The following is a 27,079-nucleotide window of genomic DNA, read 5'->3' on the forward strand; positions in this document are numbered from 1 at the left end:
TTACCCTCAGGGTTCTCTCTTGTGCCTTTGGGAGAAAAGTTTGAGAAACCATTTCATTGTTGTAGTATTGTTATGTTGCTAAATCTCACCCAAGTGGATATTTAACCTTAAAGAGTTTGAGATTCACTTACCCATTTTGTTATCCCTAATAGAGCTTTTGCAGCTGCTCCAAATGGCCCTCCGTTTGTGCATCTTAATAGCTGTTTGGCAAGCTGCTTTGATCCTGCCCTGGGGAAGGCCAGTGGGAGGCTGCAGGCTATCTGGAGACAGCACAGGAGTGCTGAGCCCCCCCCCCCCCCCCCCCCCGTGAATTTGACGGCCTCTCTAGGCTCCTGAAGTATAGCAACCTCCAAGGACATTTTAATAACCTTTTTTCCTTTATTCTCAGAACAGTTAACAAATGCACTCTGCATCTTTTAATTCTGGCAGAGTGCTTTGGGTAAGCTGAGTGCAGTTAACCAGCCGTTCACAACATTGGAGTTGTGTGGCCTCTGTCTCATTTATTGCATTGCAAGCTTTTTTTTGTTTCTGTACAGTTTGGTGTCAGTAAGTTCTTTCTCACATTAAAGTTCTTCAACCCTCTTGTACAAAGTGCTGTGAACCCACAGAAGTCACACGTGGGCAGCAGGGACCCATGTGCTTGGGCTGCCTTTTGCTGCCTTCCCATGGCTGTTATCAGGAAACAGTGGGAAGTGGAGCAGAGGGGCTTGAATCTGCACCCTGATGTGGGCTGCCAGGATCACAGGTAGTGATGCTGTCCCACATTAGCCCATTTGTCAGGCTTTGACATTGCTTAGCTGTATAGGTACAAATGATGCAGTGTTAAAACCAACCTTAATGTTTGTTTATTTTCACATTATTTAAATGGTAGAGAGACAGAGATCTTTTATCTTCTGGTCTACTCCTCAGGCCTACAACAGCCTGAGCTGGGCCAAGCCAAAGTCAGGAGGTCAGAACTTAATATGAGTTTCCCACATGGGTGATAGGGACCCAAGTAGTTGAGCCATCACCTCCGACCTCCCGGGGTACACGTCAGCTGGAAGTTGGAATCAGAATTGGAGCAAAGAATCAAACTCCGGGACTCTGTTATAGGATGCTGGCACTGGGGCCTGCACTGTGGTGTGGGAGGTGATGAGCTGCTGCCTGTGACTCTGCCATCCCATATGGGCCCTGGTTTGAGTCCTGCTGTTCCACTTCCAGTCCAGCTCCCTGCTGCTGTCCTGGGAAAGCAGCAGAAGATGGCCTTGCCACCCACGTGGGAGACCCAGATAAAGCTCCTGGCTCCTGGCTTTGGCCATGCTCATCTCTGGCTATTGTAGCCATTTGGGGAGAAAATCACCAAATATAAGATTGATCAATTGATTGGATTGATTTTTCTCCCTCCCTCCCTCTTCTTCTCTAAGTCTGACTTTCAAATTTTTTTTTTTTTAAGATGTTGGCATCCAAGACCGTGTCTTGACCACTCTGCTAATGCCTGCCCAAAACCAAATTTAAGTTGCCTGTTTTGTCAACATGCAGGTTTATTTTGTATTAAATTATCTTTTCATACTTTCAATTTTTTTTTTTTTTTGACAGGCAGAGTGGACAGTGAGAGAGAGAGACAGAGAGAAAGGTCTTCCTTTGCCGTTGGTTCACCCTCCAATGGCCGCCGTGGCCAGCGCGCTGCGGGCAGCGCACCGCGCTGATCCAATGGCAGGAGCCAGGTGCTTATCCTGGTCTCCCATGGGGTGCAGGGCCCAAGGACTTGGGCCATCCTCCACTGCACTCTCTGGCCACAGCAGAGAGCTGGACTGGAAGAGGGGCAGCCGGGACAGAATCCGGCGCCCCGACCATGACTAGAACCCCGTGTGACAGCGCCGCAAGGTGGAAGATTAGCCTAGTGAGCTGTGGCGCCGGCCTCATACTTTCAATTTTTAAAAAATAATGGTGTCTTATTTATTTCAAAGGTTTTTTTTTTTTAAAGATTTATTTCATTGATTTGAAAGACAGAGTTACAATTAGAGGTAGAGACAGAGAGAGAGGTCCTCCATCCGATGGTTCACTCCCCAATTGGCGACAATGGTCAGAGCTGTGCTGATCCGAAGCCAGGAGCCAGGAGCTTCTTCCAGGTCTCCCACGTGGGTGCAGGGGCCCAAGCACTTGGGCCATCTTCTACTGCTTTCCCAGGCCACAGCAGAGAGCTGGATGGGAAGAGGAGCAGCCGGGACTAGAACCAGTGCCCATATGGGATGCCGGCGCTTCAGGCCAGGGCTTTAACTCACTGTGCGACAGCGCCGGCCCCTATTTATTTTAAAGGTTTATTTATTTGAAAGTCAGAGACAGAAAGATCTCCATCCACTGGTTCACTTCCCAAGTGGCTGCAATGACTGGGACTGGGCCAGGCCGAAGCCAGGAGCCAGGAGCTTCTTCTGGGTGTCCCTCGTGGGTGCAGCTTCCACTGCTTTCACATTAACAGGGAGCTCGATTGGAAGTGCAGCAGCCGGGACTCTGGCCCTTGCTGACATGGGATGCCAGCCCTGCAGACGGCAGCTTGACCTGCTGCGCCACAGTGCCAGTACCTTTTTTTTTTTTTTTTATTAAGACTTAGTATTTTAGGGGTTGTGTGCCGTGGTGTAGAGGGTAAAGTTGCTGCCTGCAGGCTGGCATCCCATAGGGGACCCCTGCACTCACGTGGGAGACCTGGAAGAAGCTCCTGGCTCCTGGCTTGGGATCGGCTCAGCTGCAGATGTTGCAGCCATCTGGGGAGTGAACCAGCAGATGGAGGACTCACTCACTCACACACTCTCTCTCTCTCTCTCTCTTTCTCTCTCTCTCTCTCTTTCTCTCCCCCTCTGCCTCTTCCCCTCTCTCCCCCTTTGCCTCTACCTTTGAAATAAATAAATAAATCTTTAAAAAAAAAAGATGTTAAAGATTTACTTATTTTAAAGATATAGAGATGGAGAGAGACAAAGGGAAAGAGATCTTCCATCTTCTGCTTCTCTCCCCAGATGGCTGCAACAGCCAGGGCTGGACCAGCTGAACCAGGAGCCTGGAGCTCCGTCTGGGCTTGGGCCATCTTAGGCTGCTTTACCAAGCACGTAAACAGAGCTGGATCAAAAACGGGAGCAGCTGAGACTTGCGCTGGTGCTCACAGGGGATGCTGGTGCGGCAGGCAGCAGCAGCTTAACCCAGTGCCCACAGTGACATTCTCAGATAGTGTTTATGAAATTTCCAACAGTAACATCAAATACAATAGCATAAAAAGAATTAGATCTATTAAACCTGAGCCGTGTGTGTGTCTAAAATAGTTTCTTTTCTGGATTTTGGTTAAGCTAGCAGAAGTACCTTCACATCTGTAATTCCTGGTAACTTAATGAGAACACACTGAACTTTTGGGTCATAGTAAACTTTCCCGTTATATTAAATATTTTACACACTGATTGACTCATTGTGAGTTGTGAGTAGACGTGATTCTCTTCTTGCGGAAGACAGAAGCAAACTTTATAGTAGTGATGATGTCAGCCAGTTACAGAATTGTGTTTGGGGTACCACACTGACCTTTTTTGGTACTCTTTGTGAGCTGGCTGTTGAGAACTTGGATATGGACAGATCGTGTGGGCACTTTTGCCAGGGGCACAGGATGTATGCTTTCTATAGTCATTTATGTTTTATACATAAGGTTATTTTGGTATTTGTGTGTTTTATGTTGAGTTAATATATGTGTACTTTTTCCTCAGTGCTTGTAAGTATTTCCGGGTCGTGGGACCAAGCAAGTGAATAATTTCAGAAGGGTATTGATAGGGTCCATAGTGAGTCTTCCCTCTAATATTTAAAAATGTGAATTCATGTTTGTGTGTATATATGTAATTTATAGTTTGTATTAGTCATTTTTTTTCCTTGAAAAATTGTTGAACTCATATTTTGAGGGGAAAGATTACCATGCAGTTATGGGTTGTTTTTGAACAACCCATATGAAAAAAACTTATATAAAAAACTTAGTAAAACTGTTTAGAAGGGATGCCTCCAAGTTGCCTGCGTGAAAACTCTGGCCCCACCACTTTCCCATTTGTTTTTATTTATTTATTTATTTATTTTTTTGACCGGCAGAGTGGACAGTGAGAGAGAGAGAGACAGAGAGAAAGGTCTTCCTTTGCCGTTGGTTCACCCTCCAATGGCCGCCGCGGCCGGCACGCTGCGGCCGGCCCACCGCGCTGATCCGATGGCAGGAGCCAGGAGCCAGGTGCTTTTCCTGGTCTCCCATGGGGTGCAGGGCCCAAGCACCTGGGCCATCCTCCACTGCACTCCCTGGCCAGAGCAGAGGGCTGGCCTGGAAGAGGGGCAACCGGGACAGAATCCGGCGCCCCGACCGGGACTAGAACCCGGTGTGCCGGCGCTGCTAGGCGGAGGATTAGCCTAGTGAGCCGCGGCGCCGGCCCTCCCATTTGTTTTAAAATGGGTAGGTGAGCTGCCTCTCCTTAGGGGTTGGTAACTACCAGATCTTTGGACTTTGGCCTGATTGCAATGAGCCAGTCACATTTTATAGAGTTCACCCACGGTTTTCAGTTGAGTGGTGTTTAGAATGCACAAGGTTGTGCGGCCATTGCCTGTTTTGAATGTTTCACGTAAATGGAGTTTTCGAGTATGTGGTCTTTTTGTAACTGGCCCCTCTCTGCATGTTTCAAGTTTTATTTGTTTGAAAGGCAGAGGAACAGATTGAGAGGGAGAGAATGAATCTTGCGTCTGCTGGTTCATTCCCCAAGTGGTCAGATCTAGGCCGGGCTGAAGCCAGGAGGCAGGCGCTCCATCAGGGCCCTACACTAGAGCCATCTTAGCTGCTTTTCCTAGTTGCATCTAGCAGGATGCTGGATCAGAAGCAGATGAGCCAGGACTCAAACCGGCCCTCTGAGACGGGGTGCCGGCTCTGCAGGCTGCGGCTGCCCTGCTGGCGCTAGCACCGGCCTGCCACTTGGTGTGTCCAAGGCTTTACTGTGTCGCGGCGTGATCAGGGGATCGTCCCTTTGTAATGGCGATTGTTACTCCGTTGCCTGAGTGTACCCTATTTTAGTCATTGGTCTGTTGGCACACGTTTGGGTTGTTTCTACTTTTGGGGTATTGCGAGTCATGCTGCTATGAATGTTGGTATATGTAAGTCTGTGTGTGGATGTCTTTTTCCATTTCTCTTGGATAAACAGCAAAGAGTTTGTACCAGCCTTTAGTGCTTCTTTTACCTGTCTTCATGTTCCCATTTGTGTTTGTGAAGAGGCGTTACCACGTGTAACCCAGCGATTTCCTCTGTTGCCTAGAGAAGCAGCCAGGATTACAGAGTCCTTCTTACCCAAGACCAGAACGCATCTGATGGTCCTGAGATGGGCTTATCAAATAAATGTCCTGTTATATTTTTGGCAAATAATTATGTATCCAAGCCAACTAAGCCTTTTCTTTATGGTGTGTGTGTGTGTGTGTGTGTGCGCGCTTCATGCTTCCTCTTGGGGACCTTCTTTGTTCTTATGCCCAGCACCACAAGCAGCGGCTTCAGCGACTTGTCTGTGTGTTTTCCCCTCAGAAGGTATACCACTCATGCCTTTGGCTTTGTTCATGTTAATTTTGATACCTGGATTATCTGTTTTTGAAGTGATGTCAATAAGAGACTTGCTTTTTAGCAGTTCAGTGTCTAGCTGAACCTATTAGGGATGTTTTCATAATCTTCAAATTGGTGTACACGTGCATTAATCATATTAGCTGGTTTACCTGAGTTAGATTATTAATTTTATTACTGCTGTTTAATAAAAGGACACTTTTTTGCCATAGTCTTTAGGCCTCTCATGTATCTACATATAGATATATAGATTTATTTTTATTTATTTCAAAGGCAGAGTTAGAGGGAGAGAGCTCTTCCATCTGTTTGCAAATGGCTGCAACAGCCAAGACTGGGCCAGGCTGAAGCCAGGAGCCTGGAGCTTCTTCCAGATCTCCCATGTGGGTGCAGGGGCCCAAGCACTTGGACCATCTTCTGCTGCCTTCCCAGGCCACTAGCAGAGAGCTGGATTGGAAGTGAAACCAGCTGGGGTTTGGACTGGCACCCATATGGGATGCTGGCATCACTGGCAGTGGCCTAACCCTCTACACCACAGTGGTGGCCTCCTCTCATCATATATTTAAGCTGAGTTAAGCTTGAAATAATTATTGAGTGGCTGTATATTGTAACAATTGTGCTTTAAATTTTTTTTTAGATTTTAATTAATTTATTTGAGAGGTAGAGTTACACACAGTGAAAGGGAGAGACAGAGAGAAAGGTCTTCCTTCCGTTGGTTCATTCCCCAGATGGCTGCAACGGCCAGAGCTGCGCCGATCCGAAGCCGGGAGCCTGGAGCTTCTTCCCGGTCTCCCACGTGGGTGCAGGAGCCCAAGCACTTGGGCCATCTTCTACTGCTTTTCCAGGCCACGGCTGAGAGCTAGATTGGAAGAGGGGCAGCTGGGACTAGAACTGGCACCCATATGGGATGCCGGCGCGGCAGACAGAGGATTAACCTACTGCACCATAGAGCTGGCCCCATGCTTTAAATTTTGAGACAACTTATACTTTGGGAGCCTTTCACGTGCATTCTGTCAGTTGAAAAATCAAATCAACTCCTTAAAGTTTGTAGGATAGGTCTTAACTCTTTTCCCGGTTAAGGGGTTTGGTTAGGAAAGCGAGCATCGTACGGAGACCCAGTGTCTGGGAGGAAATAGCAGGCCTTCCCTGCCATGGCCCCTGAGAGGGAAGCAGTGCTGTTTGAGCTGGCACACTTGGGAACTTGCTTTTCCTACTGGGGCCCCACCTCCACATGTCTGGGCGACTTGGCACCCGCGAACTGAACTGCCGCCTCGGGCTTCAGACTGTGCGTGGTCTTGAGGCTTGCGTGTGCTTCTCCTCTGCTCTCCAGAGGCCCCTGCCTACCTTTCTTTTCTTTCTTTCTTTTTTTTTTTTTTTAAGATTTATTTATTTACTTGAGAGAAGTCTTCCATCTGCTGGTTTACTCCCCAGATGGCCGCAACGGCTAGAGCTGCACCAGTCTGAAGCCAGGAGCCAGGAGCTTTTTCCAGGTCTCCCACACAGGTGCAGGGCCCAAGGAGCTGGGCCGTCTTTGCTTTCCCAGGCCACAGCAGAGAGCTGGATAGGAAATGGAGCAGCTGGGACTCGAACTGGTGCCCATATGGGATCCCGGCACTGCAGGTGGCTGCTTTACCCGCTATGCCACAGCGCCAGCCCCCCTGCCTACCTTTCTGTGCCAGTGTGCACTACCTCAAAATCTCAGCTTCAGACCAGCTCTCAGCCCCACCTCTCTAGGCATCACCTGTTCCATGGGGCACAGGAGTATGCATATAAGACCCCCTGCTCATTCCTCCAGACTTCTGGGAAAGCCCGCTCAGGCCGGAGCACAGCATTGTGCTGGCATCAGGCTTGGATCGGAGACTGCACCGTCCATGGGAAGAGTCGTGTTGCTGCCTTCCGCTCACTGGCTGGCGGGAGGGGGACTGCCACAGAGGACAAGCCTTGATCCCTGATTTGAAAGGCAGAGCTCTGCTGGACTTCTGTGGGCAGTGCTGAGCAGTAGCTCCATGTGCCCAGCAACGTTTGATAAAAAGTTCCTTGGAGGTTTTAAAAAGATGGCTCTAGTGAGTCTCTGTACAGCCCAGTGAGTGATGAGAACAGGAAGTTTCCTGCTGTCAGCTCTCTGTGCCTTCTCTGCTTGTCCACCACGTGCTGTGAGGTAGTCCTGGCCGGTCAGGAATTTATACATAAGTACTTGTGATTTGATCTGGTGGATTCATTTATTCACATCTTGCCTTAAAGGGACGGATCGGTGAGGGAAGACTATAATAATTCCTGAAAGTTTTCGCATAATCTTATGCACCCTGCTCCCTGAGGTCAGTGTTGTATTTCCCAGCTGGTATTGTTGAATCCTGGTGGGTGTGTAGGAAAGCAGGGGCCAGGGTTCAGGGCGCAGCTTATGGAAGCCACGACCTGCCTTAGAATCCTGGCTCTGCCCTGTGGCTGTAACTTAGCTTCCTTGTGCCTTGATCTCTTGGTCTGTCTGGAGATCATGTGGGAGACCCCTCTCAGCAGCAGTGAGTGTGCGTGTCCTCTGGGGTGCTGGACACCTCTGTGCTTCTAGAAGGGAGGAGTAACCAGTACATTTTTTTTTTTTTTCAAGATTTGTGGTTTTTTTGAAAGAGATACAGACAGATTGGTGAGAGGGTGTGGCACAGTATCTTCATCCGCTGGTTCGCTCTGGCCAGGGCTGGGCCAGGCCAAAGCCAGGAGCCAGGAGCTTCTTCCAGGTCTCCCACATTGGCGCACGGGCCCAAACACTTGGTCCATCTTCTCTTGCTTTTCCCAGGCCATTAGCAGGAGCTGAATCGGCAGTGGAGCAGGTGGGATATGGACTGCCGCGCATATGCTCTGCTGGCAGTGCAGGTGGCTTGACCTGCTATGCCACAGCTCTGGGCCCCGGTGCACTTTTGATTTGTTTATTTCTTCCTGCAGTTTACCCAGCACCTGTCCCCTTGTTAGGGCCCTGGATTTGGGGTAGAACAAGATGCATCTGTACACTGCCTACATATTAGGTAGTCATGGCTGTCGGAGGGGGTCACCAGTATCACCAAAAGACAGCTGTTTCTTATTGAGTGGCAGTGCAGGGGAATAGCATAGTACAGGGCTGCCCCACTGGGGTCAGATTCTGACACCTGTGTTTGGTTCCCATGCGCCTGGGGCAAGTGTGTGCCTCAGGTGTCTGTCAGCTGTGGTGGCTCAGGGACGGTGAGCCACACGGGAGCTGAGGACCCATGAGTATCTCCCTCGGAGTGTGACAGCCCTGTGAGGACATTCTTCCCTCAGGCCTCGTCTTTCCCAGCTGAGTCCACTCCTTTGCCTCCCAATAAATGCTGCTCGCTTACAGAACCTTGTCCAGGGAGCTCTGCACCAGCCAGGACTGTCCCTCCCTGAGTGTGCCAGCCCTCTCTGTCACAGGTCCCAGCTTGGAATGACTTGTACCGAGTGTCTTCTCATGACACAGTGCTGTAACCACCTTGATGGTGAGCTGTTACTGTGTGTCCTTGTGCCTGTGGCATGCAGGTAACGCTCACTGAATGCACTGAATGAATGAGTGGAATTAAAGGACATTTAGTATACATGCTACTAGTTCAGAAATCTGTTGGTGTGACTTTGGTTGTAGAATCAGTGGTTTAGGGTTTTAAGTGCTCTTGACCACTGTGGTTTTTACTGGACTGTTTCTCTGCTGTTGAGGTGCTGAGGTTCAAGGTGATGGCTGCCGGTGGAGGGCTCCAAGTGCTGGCTGTACTTGCATGTTTGGGATGAAAGCCGTGTTCATTTCCAGCAGGTATCTCCCCTCCACTCCCCGCCCCACCAGCTGCCCCCAGCCCTGGCCCCAAGGAGGGCTTTGAAGCTGGTGCGGAGCAGCAGACGTGCAGGGCCTCACTGGGAGCGCTGGGCATTGTAGACGGGGTCCTGCTCACCTTTCTTTCATCTCAGCCATCTCTTCTAGCACTGTCACTCACCACAGCTGTCCTCCCGTGCCAGACAAACCAGTCAGCCTTTAGGAAACAGATGAGAAATCTAGAAATGTCCCAGGTATTTGCCACATTTTAAAGAAGATTCTTAGGAAATCTTTGGATTCCAAAGGCAGCGTCCTGTGCCAGGGTGTCTCTAGCGCTTTTGCTTCTGAGGTTGGTAGCTTTCAGAAAGACTGCATTGCAGCAGCCAGAGAGTTCCGGCTACCGTGGACACAGCCATGGTGAAGTCTTCTCTCCTTCACAGTTGCTGGCTCTTGCCTGCAGTCTGGAGGAGGAGATAATGCCAGTGGTGTTCCCTGGCCCTGCAGTCCAGCGCCGAGTGCTAGCGGATTGAGCGTGGGGTGGCGCTGCGAGTCACGGCTGCGTGGGCCTCCCGGAGCGTGAAGCTGAAGATGCCGTTGCGGTTTGTGCGTGGTGATTCTGTTTTCATCTCCATGTTCAGACTCTGAGGAGGTGAGGGGCTTTAAACATTCTATTCCTGGTCCAGGTGAAGAATTTGAACAGATGTCTCTGAGCCTGAGAGATGCAACTTTATTTCTTGTTAATGTCAGTTTTGATGTTTGAAGAATTAGTGTTGACAGGTGCCTTCTGAGTGCATTCTTCAAGCTGTCCTTTGACCGCACACAGTCAGATTGGACAGGTGTAGGTAGGGAATAACGTGTGTGTGTGCTTGATGCACACAATGGCGGTTTCATTAACGTGGCAGGAAGCAGGTTACATTTTACCAAGTCTCAGCCCTGGGCAGAAGTTGATGAAGTCTTAATTTCTTAAATTCTTATTTTGCTCTCAGGGGAGCATTTTGAAAGTGTAGAGCTCTATGCCTGTCCGTGGAGGAGCTGGGTACCGCCTCCCCGTCCGTGGGGGGAGCTGGGTACCGCCTCCCCGTCCGTGGGGGGAGCTAGGTACTGCCTCCTCTGGTCCTCATTGTTTATCTAAGCATCAGAACTCAGGTTTATTTTGCTATGAATTGGTGGCCCCAAACTGTTTTAAATACATTATGAGTGGTAATTTATATGTCCATTGCCAAGGAATAGAATGTCTCAGTTACCATGGTAACTGCATGCATTTAGAAAAGCTTGTGAATGAGTTCTGAACCTTGTGCGTTGGAAGTGAGGTTTTCCAGCTGAGCGCCTGCTCAGTGATTACTGCAAACAAAGTCGGCTTTCCATGGGAAGTGCACCCTCCCTCCGCGTTTGTCAGGGCTGTTCATTCAGCTCAGTCCTTGCACTGGTGATGTCTGCCTGGCCTCTCGGTTCCTGGCCACAGACTGTTAGCGAGAGGTTTTCAGTGTTAGATTGGGCAACTGGCCTGTAGAGTGCAGAGTCCTGCTACCTCCTGTGGGCCCTGTGCGGTGGGGCGGGTGACACACGGGATCCCCAGAAGCGTGGCTGCAGCCCATTTGCCAGTGTAGCCTCGCAGAGCTTTCTGGCCATCTGACAATCTTTCCAGTAGCTCGTCTAGGGCTCCAGAGAGCCCGGCTTCCTCGAAGGCACTCCTGCCTCGGTGGTTGGTTTTTGGGAGGGAGGTCCACATTAGAAAGACCCATGCTCAAAATGTCAGACTTGTGAAAATAGCGAGGGCCTATGGTCTTCATCATGGAAGAATTTTGCTTGTTGTTCTTTGGAAATGTGTGTGACTTAGTGTCTGAAAACCAGCTCCCTTTGTGCATTTAAATCATATTGATATTTTGATTGTACGGGACGGAAATGTTTGTAATCTTATATGGCCTGAAATCCGAGGTCTGGAGCTGGGTAGAGGCTGTGAAAGCCCCAGGGCTGACGTTGGCTTCTGACCTAGCAGCTCCTGATGGAGGACCTGCCAGGATTCCAGGGAGCGTTTTTATGTTTGTATAGAATTCATGCTCTTTTTAAATGAATATTCAGGTCTGAGTTTAAACTATAATTTGAAGCCAGACCAACCTTTTAGTATATGCCCATGAGCACTTGACGATGGCTCATCTATAGGCTTCCATTAAGAACCCTCAGGACGGTCGGCGTTGGGATGTGGTGGGTAAGCTGCCAGCTGCGGTTCCGCTCGGGAATGCCTTCTGAGTGCTGCTTTGTGTCCTGGCCACCCCACTTCTGATCTAGCTCCCTGCTAGTGGACTGGGAAAAGCAGCGAAAGATGGCCCAAGTCCTTGGGCCCCTGCCAGCCACGTGGGAGACCTGGATGAAGCTCCTGGCTCCTGGCTGCGGCCTGGCTTAGCCCTGGCCGTTGCAGTCACGTGGGAATGAGGCAGGGCATGGAAGATTTCTCTCTCCTCCCGTCTCTTCCTCTCTCTCTGCAAATGCCTCAAATAGACAAATGAATCTATTTTTAAAAAGAATTCTGTGTAATTCAGACCTTTTATTTTACAGATGAGGAAACTGAGGCCCAAAGAAGTTACGCCACTTGGTTAAGGTCCCAGAGCAGGTCAGAAGCAGATCTGGATCGGAATCCTGGCTCCTGGCGCTCTGTTCTCGTGGGGATCACTGTCCTGACAGAAGAGGTTTGCTCTCACTCTTTTGTTTCCTTTTGTCAGAAAGAGGCTTTTTGTAAAAGACCCCTAATTTAGAGTTTGACAGACTCCTTTCTTCTCTCTGTCATTTATTGAACTTGTCAATGTGCTGGATATAAGAAAAAAGAGAGGAGACAGAATATGAACTCGCAGCCAGACCGAGTTTATTCAAAGAAAATAAACTCACAGAGGTTGACCAACTGCCAGTGTGCACACAGACTGAGCGTGTGGCAGAGGCCCAGACCCCGGGGCTGGGTTGTTTTATATCTTAGGTGGGCTGGGGGTGGGGTTAGGGGACGGTAGGCAGAGGGGAGCTTCTCCACGCAGGGTTTTCAAGTTTGGCCTGCTGGCTTCCAAACCTGGGGAAGATTGCAGGGGGTGGGGTGGGAACAGTAGAGTGTGAGACTGACTTGGGGTTCAGGGACAAGGGATAAATTCCGATTCTGTCTTTCGGGCAATGAGCTAGAATGGCTGAGGCTTATGTCCTTGTTCCATCACTGGAGGTATCCATGTGAGGGCAAAGGCTCGGACGTCTGCCCCCCGACTGGGCGGGGCGTCAGCACGGCCTGCAGCGCCAGAGCAGATTCTGGCCGACACCTGCAGGCACTTCTGCTCTCTGTGGTATTCTGTGTTCTGCGAGCAGCTGCAGTGCCCAGCGGTCACCCAGAGGTGACCTTGAATCATCACCTGGTAAAGCAAGGTCACAGCACTGCGCTTACTAAGGCAGGGCGGCTTAACAACTTGCTTACTACGAGTAGTGAGTGTCAGCTTACCAAGGCTGGAATACAGATGGTCACTGTGGCCGATTCTACTTGTTAGTTTTCCAGTCATCAAGGAAATTGAGATTATATTGTAGAACTCACTTAGGGTGACGGATTGCATTTTACTGATGGGTCTCAGAGGTATGTCCCGTCCTCCTCACGTGGGACTTTGATGAACGTGTGGGTCTCCGTTCCTTTCCTGAGAGCCTGTGCTGTGTTTGTGACTTGCCTCACCCAATCACATGGCAAAGTGCTGCTCTAACGTTTCTGAGTTGAGTGCTAAGAAAGGTGTCGTGTTCTTGGCTTCTGTTTTGGGATATTTGCTGTGGGGAAGGCCTGCTCCCTGCTGAGAAAGCCCTTGTGCCCGGCGTGCAGCCGAGGAGCTGTGCGTGGGACCAGAGCAGCCGCCTGGCTTGTGAGGGAATGACCCTTTGGTGATTCCACCTTTGCTGCCTTCCAGCCGAGCCTCAGACACGGGAGCAGAGGTTGGCCACCCCCTCTGTGCCTTGTTCGGGTTCCCACTGCCTTTGGGATGACGTATTGTCTAGCTGCTTACTAGATTCCGTAATGTTTTCATTCAGCAGTAGTAGATCTCGTACTTTATTAACATGCTAGAGATAGAAGACATAAGAAATTGGGACTTTTTGGTAATCACGTAACATTTTAAAATTTTCATTATTTAAAACTTTGGGATAATGTGCTTGCCAGAAACCCTACCGTGTTACAGTGCCCTGTTCAGTGGTTGTCGTCATCACCGCTGCTCAGTTCCAGCGCGTTTTCCCCATGGGAGGTAAAAGGTGAAAGGTTAGGTCATCATGCCTTATGTGGAGCTGTGGTCCGTGCGTATCTGGAGAGCGTGCAAGAGCCAGGTTGGTGCCCCGACGTTGGAGTTTGGCTGCAGGTCGGCTGCAGCTCTGATGGGTGAATAGGAGTTGATGCTGAGACTTTGGGAAGAGGTGAGCTTTAAGCTGGGTCTTCATGGAGTGGGAAATAGGGAAGAGTTTGAGCACAGCCCACGCTGCAAGTCGCGAGGTGTCTGGCAGGTCTTCCTTTGGCTGCACGTGCTTCCCTGCCGCCTGTGCAGGCACTGATGCTCTGTCTGCCCTGCCATGATTCCAGCTGCTCATTCCCACGGATACAATGCTGAAAGTGACATGGGGGAGCAGAAGCGTGGCCTTAAGAGGAGGGGGCTGCCACCAGCCTGGACTGGGGGTCCCCACACTTCTTTTGTGAAGGGCAAGATAGTACACAGTTGTGGACAGTTCTGTTTGTCTGTTTTGTAGAGACCATGTGAGCTGTGTTCCAGTGAAACTTTAATTAGAAAATGGTGGGCTGCAGTTTGCCAGCCCTGGCTGGATGAGCACGCCTGTGCCCCTTGCACCGTGTGTGTGTGCTGACACATGAGCTGCTGCTCTCGTCGCCTGTCTTCTGCTTAGCTGTCATACCAGTTGACAGGAACGCAGGCCGGTGGTACTGTGCTGATTCTTGGAGTGGTTGGACATTCTTACAGCACCGCACCTGCTGCTCCTGAGCTGAAAGGTCTGTGGGGCAGGGTGCACATTTCACGTTGTTTTTCCTTCTGCTTAGCCTGTAGCAGGAACCTAGTAAACGTCTGAATAACTTCGGACTTCCTGGAAAGTACTAGGACCGTCACAGATTAGGGGGTGGTTGGCAAAGATGACAGAGAAGGAATAAGGCCAGTGCCCGGGCCCGGTGGTGCGTGCGCCTGTTGCTCAGTGGGCACGTGGTAAGATACATGATAATCTGAAACTCCAAGAGGGAGAGCAAGAATTTGGTCTTCCCTTTAGCCTGTGCAGACAGCCCAGGACAAAAGCATTGTTACACTGAGTGAGAGAGAATTAAATCCCCTCTTAAGAGAGGACACTATCAAAAGAGTCTTAGAAATACCTTTTCCGGTGAAGAAAAGTGTTTTCCCCCTTTTCTCTTCTTTTTATCAGATTTATTTATTTGAAAAGCAAGGCGAGAGAGAAGGAGAGCTCTGCCATTTTCAGTTCGCTTCCCAAATGCCCGCAGCAGCTGGGGCCGGTCCAGGCAGAAGCCAGGAGCCCAGAACTCGTCTGGGTCTCTCGTGCTAGCGCCATCATCTGCCGCCTCCCAGGTCATTTGCAGGAAGCTGGCTTTGAACCAGGAGTCCCAGGGAGCGGCTTAACTCACCACCACAACATCAGCCACACTTTTTGCTTTTAAATCTTACAAGATGCTGAACTTTCTTGATAAATGAAGGATTCCATGATCGTGATCCCCTACCTAATGGGCTGACTTACCCAGACCTACAAAGCCTAGCACCTTAATAGACAGCTTAACTTCAGAGTTCCCTGGGTGATTTGTTTTTTATTAAGAAAAATTTTTTGGTGGTGGGCAGGACTGGCGCTGTGGCATAGTCCCATATGGGCGCTGGTTTGAGTCCCAGCTGCTCAACTTCTCATCCAACTTCCTGCTAATGCACCTGGGAAAGCAGTGAAGACGGCCCAAGTGCTTGGGCCCCTGCATCCACATGGGAGATCCAGAGGAAGCTCTTGGCTCCTTGCCTTGGCCTGGCTGAGACCCAGCCATTGTGGCCATTTGGGGAGTGAACCAGTGGATGGAAGACATCTCTTTCTGTCTCTCCCTTTCTCTCTCTAACACTGCCTTTCAAATAAAAATAAAATTTAAAAAATGAAATTTAAAACTTTTTTTTCATCTTTGAAAAACAGAGTAACAGAGAAAGAGAGAGGGACTGCAGACAGACACCTGATTCACTCCCCAAAGTGCCTGCAGTGGTTGGTGCTGGGGCAGGCTGAAGCCGGGAGCCTGGAACTCCAGCAGGGTGTCGCATGTGGGTGGCAGGGCCCAGATGTTTGAGGCATCATCTGCCTCCCAAGGCGTGCCTTAGCGGAAAGCTGAATCAGAAAGAAAGTGGCTGGGACTTGAACTGGATGTAGATGTCTCCAGGTGGTAGTTTAACCTGCTGCACCACACGCTGGTACCTAGCATGGTGTAGAGGAGATAAAACCCAGAGGGAAAAATGAACACATTCTTACTGACTGGCTTTCAAGTCCAGATGAGAGGCACTCATCAATTTATGGTGAGTGAAGCAGGTCCTGGTGTTAGAAGTGGGTGATATCCTAGGAATGAATTCAGTGGCAAAATCTCATTAAATTAGAAGAACAAAATTAATTGAAGGAGGATAGTAGTGTCTTGTTCAAAAAAGAGGTGATATTCAATTAAAAGTGACATTTTCACACTTAGATAATCCCTGCATATGTTACGCAATGGCATTTTACAGGCAAATTCGTTAACTAGGAGTCTTTGCAAGGGTCGTCAAACCCTCAGGTTAGAGTTAGCCTCCTTTTTATAGACTCCTGGCAGCCTGTGTTCAGTGATAGGAAATCTGTGTGTAACAAGGTGACTTCTGTTTTCCATGGGGGCAGAAAGGCATGATAATTGTCTTTACCTGTGGGAAGGGTCATGGCTGGCAATCCTGTACCAACAGATAGGTTAAGAGCATGGTGGCCCAGCGCTGTGGTGTATCGGGTAGAGCTGCCACTGCAATGCCAGCGTCGCATACGAGTGCCAGTTTGTATCCTGGCTGTTCATTTCTGATCCAGCTCACTGCTAACAGCCTGGAAAAAGCAGAGGAAGATGGCCAGAGTGCTTGGGCCCCTGCCACCCATGTGGGAAACCTGGATGAAGCTCATGGCTTTGGATTGGCCCAGCTCCTGCCATTGAAGCCATTTGGGGAGTAAACCAGCAAGTGGAAGACCTTTCTCTTTGTCTTTCCCTCTCTCTGTAACTCTGCCTCTCAAATAAAATTAAATAAATAAACAAATAAAAGTGACAAATTTATTTGAAGTTTCATGTGACAAGAAGCCTTGAGGAATGACAACTCAGAGACCTAGAAAATACTTTTTGTTTGCTTGTTTTCGTTTGTTTAATTTGAGATGGGGAGAGAGAGAGAGATCAGTCTTTATCCACTATTTCATTCCAACAGTTGAGGTTGGGCCAGGCTGAAGCCAGGAGTCTCAGTCCATCTGGATCTCCCATGTGAGTGGCAAAGACCTAAGCACTTGAGCCAGCATCTGCTGTCTTCCAGGCATATTATCAGGGAGCCAGATCGTAAGCAGGTGTTTCAAGCAGTGGTTTACCCTGCTGTGCCACAGTGACTGCCGCTGTCTTATTTTTATGCTTAGGTTTAAAAAGAAGAATCATGGGGCTGGTGCTGTGGCGCAATGGCCTGAAGTGCCGGCATCCCATATGGGCGTGGGTTCTAGTCCCGGCTGCCCCTCTTCTAACCAGCTCTCTGCTGTGGCCTGGGAAAACAGTAGAAGATGCCCAAGTCCTTGGGCCCCTGCAGTCGCATGGGAGACCCTGAAGAAGCTTCTGGCTCCTGCCTTCGGATCGGTGCAGCTCCGGCCGTTGCAGCCATCTGGGGAGTGAACCAGTGGATGGAAGACCTCTCTCTGTCTCTACGTCTCTCTGTAACTCTTTCAAAAAAAAGTTAAAAAAAAGAAGAAGAAGAAGAAGAAGAATCTGAACAGGCAGGCAGTGCTGGGTTTCCCGCTTCAGTCTGTCGCCGTGAGATCAGGCTCTTTTGTCCAATCATGTCTCTACATAGCTGTCTATTTTTAAAAGTTTTTTTTTTTTTTTTTAATTCACTTGAAAGGTACAATTAGAGAGAGGGAGAGATAGAGACAGAGAGATCTTCCATCTGATGGTTCATTCCCCAAATGGCTGCAACAGGCTGGAGCCAGGAACCTCTTCCACATCTCCCACGTGAGTACAGGGGCCCGAGCAATTGGGCCATCTGCTTTCCCAGGCACATTAGCAGGGAGCTGGATTGGAAGGGGAGCAGGCGAGACCTGAACCAGTGCCCATTTAAGGTGCCAGCGTTGCAAGCAGCGGCTTTGCCTGCCGTGCTGCGACGCCGGCCCCCAGATTCTTCTTGACCTTCTTGCGGCAGTTCTTCCTCCTGGGTGTGGAGCAGCTCCCCTCTGGAATCGGGGCCTCGGGACTGTCAGACAAGGAGGGCTGAGAGCCTCGCTGTGGCCAGGTGTCACACGGGAAAGTAAGGGAAGGTTGGAGTAATGTGTCTGGTTTCTAAGACCTTTGGGGAAGAAGGAGGAACAGCAGCGTAGCTCAGCGGGGAAGGGGGTGCCACCCAGGGAGAGGAAGCTGTGAAGGAGACAGGAGGGAGGAGGTGGTCGGAGAGGGCGTGTGCTTCCTGCTGTTCTGACGTCCTTTGGTTCAAAGTGCTCATTTTCTGAATAACTTCCGCCTTAGGTGGAAGCTGTGTGCCTGAACTCAGCAGGCTGAATTTAGCTTTTTTCGGAGAAAGGGTTAAGATGGGACTCAGTTTTGCCATCCCACAAGGAGGCGCTGATTTGGCATTCTAGGCTGTTGGAGACGTGGACTGCGAAATGTTAGGTCCGCCTTGCAGCCTTCCTGAATGCTGTCCTGTGTGTGCCTGGCCAGCCCTGCCTCACTCTGACCCAGGGAAAGCGGGAGGGGGTTAGAGTAATAGTTGGAGTTGCTGTGACAGCCTGCGTCCTTCAGTTCCTACAACGCTGTTTTCCCGCTCCTGCCTGTGATTTGGAACGTCTGATAGTGCTGGTTGGTTTGTTCATTCTTCTTCATGGGTGGTGTGGTTTATTACAACTTCAAACTTCAAATCTTGTGAAATAAAATCATTTCCCCCTTTCAGAATTGCTCATCCTAAAAATTTACAATATTAACTTAGAACAAAGCTTCTAGCATATCGCTTACTAATAACAAGCATAACAACTAAAGATAAATTTTGAAAACAATTTTCATACATGGAAGTCAGTTGGAATGGAGGTTTAATTTTTTAAGATTTATGTTTTTATTTGAAAGGCAGAGTTACAGAGAGAGAGAGGGAGAGACAGAAAGAGAGGTCTTTCATCCACTGGTTCACTCCCCAAATGGCCGCAGTGGCCGGAGCTGGGCTGATCCTAAGTCAAGAGCCAGGAACAACTTCCTACATCTCCCACATGGGTGGCAGGGGTCCAAGCACTTGGACCATCTTCCACTGCTTTTTCTAGGCCATTAGCAGAGAGCTGGATTGTGGAGCGCCCAGGACTCAAACTGGACCCAAATGGGATGCTAGCCCTGCAGGCAGTAGCTTTACCCACTATGCCATACACTGGCCCTGAGGTTTAATTTTTAAAAATCAGCAGATACTCAGCAGACTCATAGAATGGCAGATGTCCTAAATAGCACTCTGGCCTCAGAATCAGCCCTAAAGGCACTCGGATCTGGCTGAAAAGCCCATGAGAGTATTTCAGGCATGGAAAGCCAAGACACTCTGTCAAAAAGATCTCTGTGAGTGAGATCCCAGTGGAAAGAACAGGTCTTCAAAGAGGGAGGTGCCTTTCTCTGAAGGGAGGAGAGAACCTCCACTTTGACTATGACCTTGTCTAAACAAGATAAGAGTCGGAGAACTCAAGGGGCTTCCATAGCCTTGGAAACTCATGACTGGTGCATAGGGAGATTACTGATGCCATAAACAGGAGTGTCAATTTGTAAAGTCAACAACAGGAGTCACTGTGCACTTACTCCTCATGTAGGATCTCTGTCCTTAATGTGCTGTACACTGAGGCTTAATGCTATAACGAGTACTCAAACAGTATATTTCACTTTGTGTTTCTATGGGGGTGCAAACTGTTGAAATCTTTACTTAATGTACACTAAACTGATCTTCTGTTAAAAAAAAAAAAAAAAAGAAAAGAAACTATCAATTCCCAACTTGACTCTCACTGGGATTAAACATGACAATAGGTCTGATCTGATTTCATCATCATGTAAAAAAAAATCATCTATTATTTTTCACTTTATGTTCCTGTGTGGGAACAAACTGTTGAAATCCTTACTTAAGGTATACTAAGCTGATCTTCTGTATACTAAGATAATCGAAAATGAATCTTGATGTGAATGGAAGGGGAGAGGGAGTGGGAAAGGGGAGGGTGGTGGGTGGGAGGGACGGTATGGGGGGGAAAGCCATTGTAACCCATGAGACGTACTTTGGAAATTTATATTCATTAAATAAAAGATAAAAAAAAAAAATCAATTAATCTAGGGCCAGCACTGTGGTATAATGGGTAAAGCCACCGCCTGCAGTGCTGCATCTCATACGGGTAGCAGTTCGAGTCCCGGCTGCTCCACGTCGACCCAGCTCTCTGCTAGGGCCTGGGAAAGCAGTGGAAGATGGCCCAAGTCCTTGAGCCCCTGCACCTGCATAGGAGACCTGGAAGAAACTCCTGGCTCCTGGCTTTGGATTGGATCCACGTTGCTCTAGCCGTTGTGGCTATCTGGGGAGAGTGAACCAGTGAATGGAAGACCTCTCTCTCTCTGCCACTGTCTCTCTGTAACTCTGCCTTTCAAATAGAAAAATAAATCTTTTTTAAAAAAATTAGTTAATCTTATTTGGTAGGCAGAGAGAGATGCACACACACAGTAAAGAGCTCCCACCCACTGGTTTGCTCCCAAAATGCCCACCGCACAAGCAGGAAGTGGGACTGGGAGCTGATGCTGGATGTTGAACTCAGACACACTGTTCTGAGTCCTGAGCCTCATCCTTCTCCTTCACCAAGCCTGTTTACTGCAGGCATTCACGTCCACGGTGAATGGACAGAGAGGAGAGCCTCCCTCCAAAGTGGCTGGATGATCTGGGTCAACCGGCCTGGTTTCTGTGAATCCTTATGTGTGGGGAGCAAAACAGGCAGCATGCAGGAGGACAGGGTCACAGAGACTGCGTCTGACCCCTTGCCGCCTGCTTTCCACGGCTTTCCTCAGACGTTCTCAGGTGTTTTCCGATTCGGCCAAGAAGTCTCTCTTCCACTACTTAGGCCTTCTTCAAATAGTTGAATATTTCCATTTTCTGTCTTCTCTAAGGAGTTGGAAACTAAAAATGGATGTCTTCTTATGCTGTAAGGTGTCCTTTCTTTCTTTTCTATTCCCTCAAGTTCTTCCTTATGGAAGTGAACAGATGCCCTGGGAGGGCCATTGAGTTTAAGTGAACCCCTAGCATTCAAGGATGGAGATTATCGAGAATAATGCAGACTGGTCAAACTTGCCCCACAGATTTTGGAAATTTATGGGCAGAACTCTTACATTTCGTTTCTTCCATGTAAGTGCTCAGCTAGGGGAAGAATACCACCATCCCAAAGGATTCAGTGGATGCTTTAAACCTGGCAGCAGAGTGCTGTGGGCAGGGTGAGCACTGGGCCTCAGCCAGGAGGTGAGCCTTGGAGCCGGCTCACTCTGTGCCTGTCATCCAGGCCTGGCCCACTGAATCTCTCCTGGAGTGGGTCAGCAGCACTGTACAACCTGCATTCAAAGGTTTATTTTCATATTTTTCTGGCAGAAAATTTTATTAATGTATAAACTTTATTTGCATAAAGGGTGTTGACAGTGGAATGTTTTATTTTCAAAATATTGATTAATTTTGAGGAAACTGAAGAAATTTGATATTGCATAATCTGTAAATTCACTGAATGAATTTCAGTGAATCATAACTATATTAAGAAAAACTAACATTTCAAAAGAAAAATGACTTGAAAGACCAATTAGGTAAAGATTTCAGAGCGACCTGGAAAGATTCCACACGTTGTTAGATGCCACAGAGGAAAGTTTGTAGCAGTGGGTCTAGAGTTTTAGGAGTGGGAGTGGATTGCATTTATATAGCATGGAGGAATATTAAATTCAAAGACATAGTATACCAGATAACTTAAATTTTCAGCATGACCCTTGGCTAGCTGTAAAAACATGCCTGACATTTTACACTTTAGGAATAAAGTAAATCCGCAGTGGTAATGGATGTTTGATCATAATTTCAGCTGGGCAAGACGTCAGGCAAAAATCAAACCTCACTGTCGCATTATAGTTCCAAAACCAGCTTCTCCTTCCAAGAGCGGTTTCCCGTGTCACTGAGCAGTGCAGGGCAGCTGTTCCACTCTTGTCTTACCTCTGCCTCCTCCTTGTTCAAGTCCATTGGGACAGTGCTTTTGAAAAATGAGCTAAGAGTGGGCATCCTGGCACAGCAGATTAAACTGTGACCTGCAGCAGGAGCATCCCGGAAAACCGCTGGTTCAAGTCCCGGCTGCTCCACTTGGGAGCCAGCTGCCTGCTAGTGCACCTGGGAAGGCAGCAGGTGAGGGCGAAGTGCTTGGGCCCTCGCCACCCACTTGAGAGTCCTGGATGGGGCTCCGGGCTCCTGACATCAACTTGGCCCAGCCCTAGCTGTTGAGGCCATTTGGGGAGTCAACCAGAGAATTGGAGATCTCTCTTTGTCTCTCCCTTTCTCTCTGAGATAGATAGAAGCAGCCCGCATTGTGCCTTTCAAATAATGATTCTGCAGTTGTGAGTGTCCTATGTTGGTCGTAAGGAAATAAATACTGTGCTGACATTCGAAACAATGAAAAAAGGTACTTGGTTTAGGCTGGCATTGTGGTGTAGCAGGTGAAGCTGCAGCCTGTGACCCTGGCATCCCATTTGGGTCCTGGTTTGAGACCTGGCTGCTCCACTTCCGATCCAGCTCCCTGCTAATGTGCCTGGGAAGGCAACAGAAGATGACGCAAATGCTTGGGCCCCTGCACCCATGTGGGAAAGAAGCAGCTCATGACTCCTGACTTCAGTCTGGCCTAGCTCTGGTCATTGCTACCATTTGGGGAGTGAACTAGCAGATGGAAGATATCTCTCTCTGTCTAACTCTGACGTTCAAATAAATACATTTTGTTAAAGTACTTGTTTATATATATATATATATATATATATATACACACACACACACACACACATACTTGTTTATATTTGACAGGTAGAGTTATAAACAAAGAGAGACAGAGAGAAAGGTCTTCCTTCCGTTGGCTCACCCCCCAAATGGCCGTCACAGCCGGTGCTGCGCCTATCCGAAGCCAGGAGCCAGGTGCTTCTTCCTGGTTTCCCATGCGGGAGCAGGGTCCGAGCACTTGGGCCATCCTCCACTGCCCTCCCGGGCCACAGCAGAGAGCTGGACTGGAAGAGGAACAACTGGGACAGAACCCAGTGCCACCACCCCCCCCTTTTAAGATTTATTTATTTATTTGAAAGTTGGTGTCACACAGAGAAGGAGAGGCAGAGAGAGAGAGGTCTTCCATCCGCTGGTTCACTCCCCAATTGGTCTTAACAGCCGGAGCTGCACCAATCTGAAGCCAGGAGCGAGGAGTTTCTTTCAGGTCTCCCATGCAGGTGCAGGGGCCCAAGGATTTGGGCTACCTTCTACTGCTTTCCCAGGCCATAGCAGAGAGCTGGATTAGAAGTGGAGCAGCCGGGTCTAGAACCAGTGCCTATATATATGGGATGCCGGCACTGCAGGTATTGGCTTTACCCGCTAAGCCACAGTGCCGGCCCCTGTATTTGTTTTTAAAATGGGGCAAATGTATATTAGGCATTGTTTTTATTTTGAATATTTGGGGTTACTTCTTGCTGAGGAATTATATAATCACTCTGGGTTTGAATTCACAAGCGACAGTCCTTCAGAGCACTGTGGTCAAGTTTCCAAGGAGGGAATGCTGGTTCTGGTGATTCTGGTTTGGATCAAGTTGTTAGGTGTTGTTATCTTAGTTACTCTGCAGTCCGAGGAGAGAATTGGACCATTGGATAATCTTTTTAAAGTAATTTGAGAGTGCAAATGGAAAATCTGATTTGCTGCCATAAATCTTTAAAAGCCATCGAGCCAGCTGTGGGTGACGCAGTCAGTGTGTGGTAGCAGATGTGGTTGTTCACATGGGCTCTGGAACCTGGTGGCTCTGCTACTTGGGAATGCACCGTGTGGGGACATTGCTGAACCTCGTGTTTCAGTTTCCTCCTGAGCAGGCAGAGAAGGGAGAGCCACATTTACAGCTGTGTGGAACGAACTCATTCACTACCAGGAGTAAATCAGTCACTGCATCTAACGTGTGTCAGCTTTTGTGTGTTAGGCACCATGCTTGGTGCTGAGGGTGCAGACCTAAGACGCATTCCGGTGTCGTCCGAAGGCTCACAGGTGGGAGAGAGGGAAGGCACCAGGCAAGCACGGCCTACACGTGTCGTGGGTGTGCTCATGGTACCAGGGTTTGAGGAGCAGGGTCACTTTTCACTGGGAAAGCACAGTGGGTGAAAAGATTCCTAAAGGAGCTTTAACTCCACGCTGGCGGGGCGTGTGCTGGGTGCGCTGGTGCCTTCCGAGGTGTTGGGCTGGAGGGTAGATTGAGTGTCACCTATCGATGTAGGACTGTCAGGCGGGGTGGACACCAGAGTGTGGCAGTGACCAGTGGATGCTGAGATGCTGGACAGGCATCCTGAGGATGAAGTGTTTGGCCTAGACAGAGGAGCTGAAGCAGACGGAGCAGGCTAGGAGCGTAGCATTGGAGGCCAGCCTGCAGTGAAGGCCCAAGCTAGGTGGGTTCGACTCACGTCCGAGGGCCAGGTTGGAGGAGCAGACGGGGGAGGCAGTGTGCGTGGGGGTGTACTTTATGAATTTGAATGACAGCTAATGGTTAAATTGAGGCCCATGAGTACTAGACAGTATCCTCATAAAAATCATAACTTTAAACTTCACGGTCTTTGTTTGCCCAATTTAAGATTGAGGAAACTGTCTGTCGGCACATTTGAAAGCATCTTTCTCACCTGGGCCCTAGACAGTGAAGTGAGCAGTGTCACCATGGAGATCACTTTCTTGAAGAGCTGGACCCTGCTGTGGACGAGGTGCTCTTGGCTTGCTGAGTGCTTTTCTCCCATGTCTCTGCGATGGGGTTGGGAGCGGGTGCACTTAAGAAACACGGTAGCTGACTTCGCAAGGTTAGTGATCCTCACCGAGTTTCCGGGCCCTGCACCCACGTGGGATTCTTGCATGAGTTCCAGGCTCCCGACTAGCCGGGCCCAGTCCAGTGACCGAGAAGATGGAAGATATTCTCCCTCTCTCTCTCTCTCTCTCTCTCTCTCTTTCTCTGTGTGTGTCTTCCTCCCTGTAACTCTGCCTTTCAAATAAATAGATAAATTTTTTTTAAAAAAGAAAGAAGTTTGTTGGTTGACTTGCTTTCTTTTTTTTGACAGGTAGAGTTACAGACAGTGAGAGAGAGAAAGGTCTTCCTTCCGGTGGTTCACTCCCCAGATGGCCGTCACGGCCGGTGCTGCACAGATCCGAAACCAGGAGCCAGGTGCTTCTCCTGGTCTCCCATGCGGGTGCAGGGCCCAAGCACTTGGGCCATCCTCCACTGCCCTCCCGGGCCACAGCAGAGAGCTGGCCTGGAAGAGGGGCAACCAGGACTAGAACCCGGCGCCCATATGGGATGCTGGCGCTGCAGGCGGAGGATTAACCATGTGAGCCACGGCGCCGGCCCCATTGACTAACTTTTAATTAAGCTGATGGTTTTGGAGACTGCGCACCTGTTTTCAGTCAGTAACTGGTCTTGGGAGCAGTTGCTTGTCACTGGATACTGTGTGATCACACTTCTGTTTTGTAGTCACAAGTATCTGTGTACACATGTTTATTTAGCAATTATAAGAAAGTTTTTATGTTCACATAGCACTTTCCTGTCTACAGAGTGCTTTTGTTTACCAGTTTGTTTCCATTTGACACTCATTTAATGGTTCCCTGATGGATTGCATGGGAAGTCATGTAAGGCCTAGTTGCAGATAGAAGCAGTGAGAACAAACCATTTCACATGGAAGCAGTCTCTACTTCTAAGTCATCTCTGAGTAAGAAAACGGAGTTTGCCAGTGCCGACAGACGCCTGCAGTGCCAAGGTGTGCTCAGTAACAAACCACGATGGCGTAGCAGGTGCAGATTGGTGCCCACTGGGACAGGTGAGGGCGCCAGCAGCCTTGGCAGGTGCGCTTCCTGGTGTTTTAATGCAGTTCTTTAAAGCGATTCCACTGCCAGAACAGATGAGGGGAAAACTGCAGTTTGAATAAAGACAGAGTCTGTATTAATGATTTTTCCTTTTGCTTCTGGCTCCAGCGTGGTTTGGCAGGCACTGTTACTGAGACTGTCTTTGTTTAAAATTTTTATGTTTTGTTCCTCATGGATTTTTTCATTAATTTTTATTTTATCTCTTTTACTGAATTTTTTGCCACTCAAACTTTGTGCCTGAGGCAACTATCACCTTTCTACCATCTTAAGAAAACCAGACAGAGTGAAAAAAAAAACAATTTTTAGACATTGGATAGCAGGCAGGTTTGAACTGTCTTGCCTATCTCTCTGCTGCTCTTTGAAGCCCTGCTCATGTTTAATAGGATACAATAAAATCCAGCATGTAACAATGTAAAAAAAATTGAATGTCCAGCAATTACCAGGAACACAAATAAACAAGAAAATATAATACTAACTAGGATGGATGTCAATTAATAAAAACAGATCCAATGGTGCTGGCAAGCCACTGCACATGATGCCAGCATTCCATATGGGCACCGGCTTATGTCTCAGCTGCTCCACTTCCAATCCAGCTCTCTGCTAACGTGCCTGGGAAAGCAGCAGAAGATGGCCCAAGTGTTTGGGTCCCTGCCACCCACATAAGAGACCTGGATGGAGCTCCTGGCCCCTGACTTCAGCCATTGCTGCCATCTGGGGAGCGAACCAGCGGATGGAAGTTATCTCTTTCTCTTTTCCTCTTGCTCTCCTATCTCTCCTCTCTCTCTCTCTCCTCTTCCTCTGTAACTGATATTTTCAAAATAAATAAGCAAATCTTAAGAGAAACAGATCCAAAATAACAAATGAAATTGATAGACAAGAATATCAATATATTGCACATATTCAACCATGAGGAGAAGGGGCAGGTGTCTAGGCTAGCAGGTAAGATACCTATGTCAGACATCAGAATACCTGTGTTCAATTCCTGGCTCTGGCTCCTGGCTTCGGCTTCCTACCAGTAGGAGTCTTAGAGGTGGCGGTAGTGGCTTGAGGAATTGGGTTTCTCCTGCCAGTATGAGAGATTGAGTTCTCATCCTGGCTTCTGCCCTGGCCCGGCCCCAGCCTCTTCGCGCATTTGAGGAGTAAACCAGTGAATGGGAATTCTTTGTTTATCTCTTTGTCTGCCTCTCAGATAAATAAATAAAACTTTACTAAAAGAATATAGAAGAGAATATAAGCATATTGACAAGGGAAATAAAAGATAAAAGGAGACTAAAATAGAACTTTTAGAGGTAAAAACAATGGTAGTGAAAACAACAGCATATTAGTGCTACTGAAGACAAGATTAGTGTACTTCAAGGTTGAGCCATAGAAACCATCCAGAAT

At 48.7% G+C, this 27,079-nt stretch overlaps 1 protein-coding gene across 10 annotated transcripts in view; it reads left to right on the top strand.

Annotated features, from left to right (window-relative positions):
* Positions 1 to 27,079, top strand: part of TRAF3 (TNF receptor associated factor 3) — a 133,390-nt gene that overhangs the window by 44,363 nt on the left and 61,948 nt on the right. For 9 of the 10 annotated variants that reach the window (XM_051834870.2, XM_051834867.2, XM_051834868.2 and 6 more), the window contains one exon: positions 11,910 to 12,040. The exons of the other annotated variant lie outside the window; for it this stretch is intronic. The gene's annotated coding sequence lies outside the window, so the exon portion shown is untranslated. The remainder of the gene's footprint in view (positions 1 to 11,909; positions 12,041 to 27,079) is intronic. 10 annotated transcript variants of the gene reach the window in all.

Source organism: Oryctolagus cuniculus, chromosome 20, assembly GCF_964237555.1.
Source record: "Oryctolagus cuniculus chromosome 20, mOryCun1.1, whole genome shotgun sequence".
In the NCBI taxonomy this organism is placed as follows: Eukaryota; Metazoa; Chordata; class Mammalia; order Lagomorpha; family Leporidae; genus Oryctolagus; species Oryctolagus cuniculus.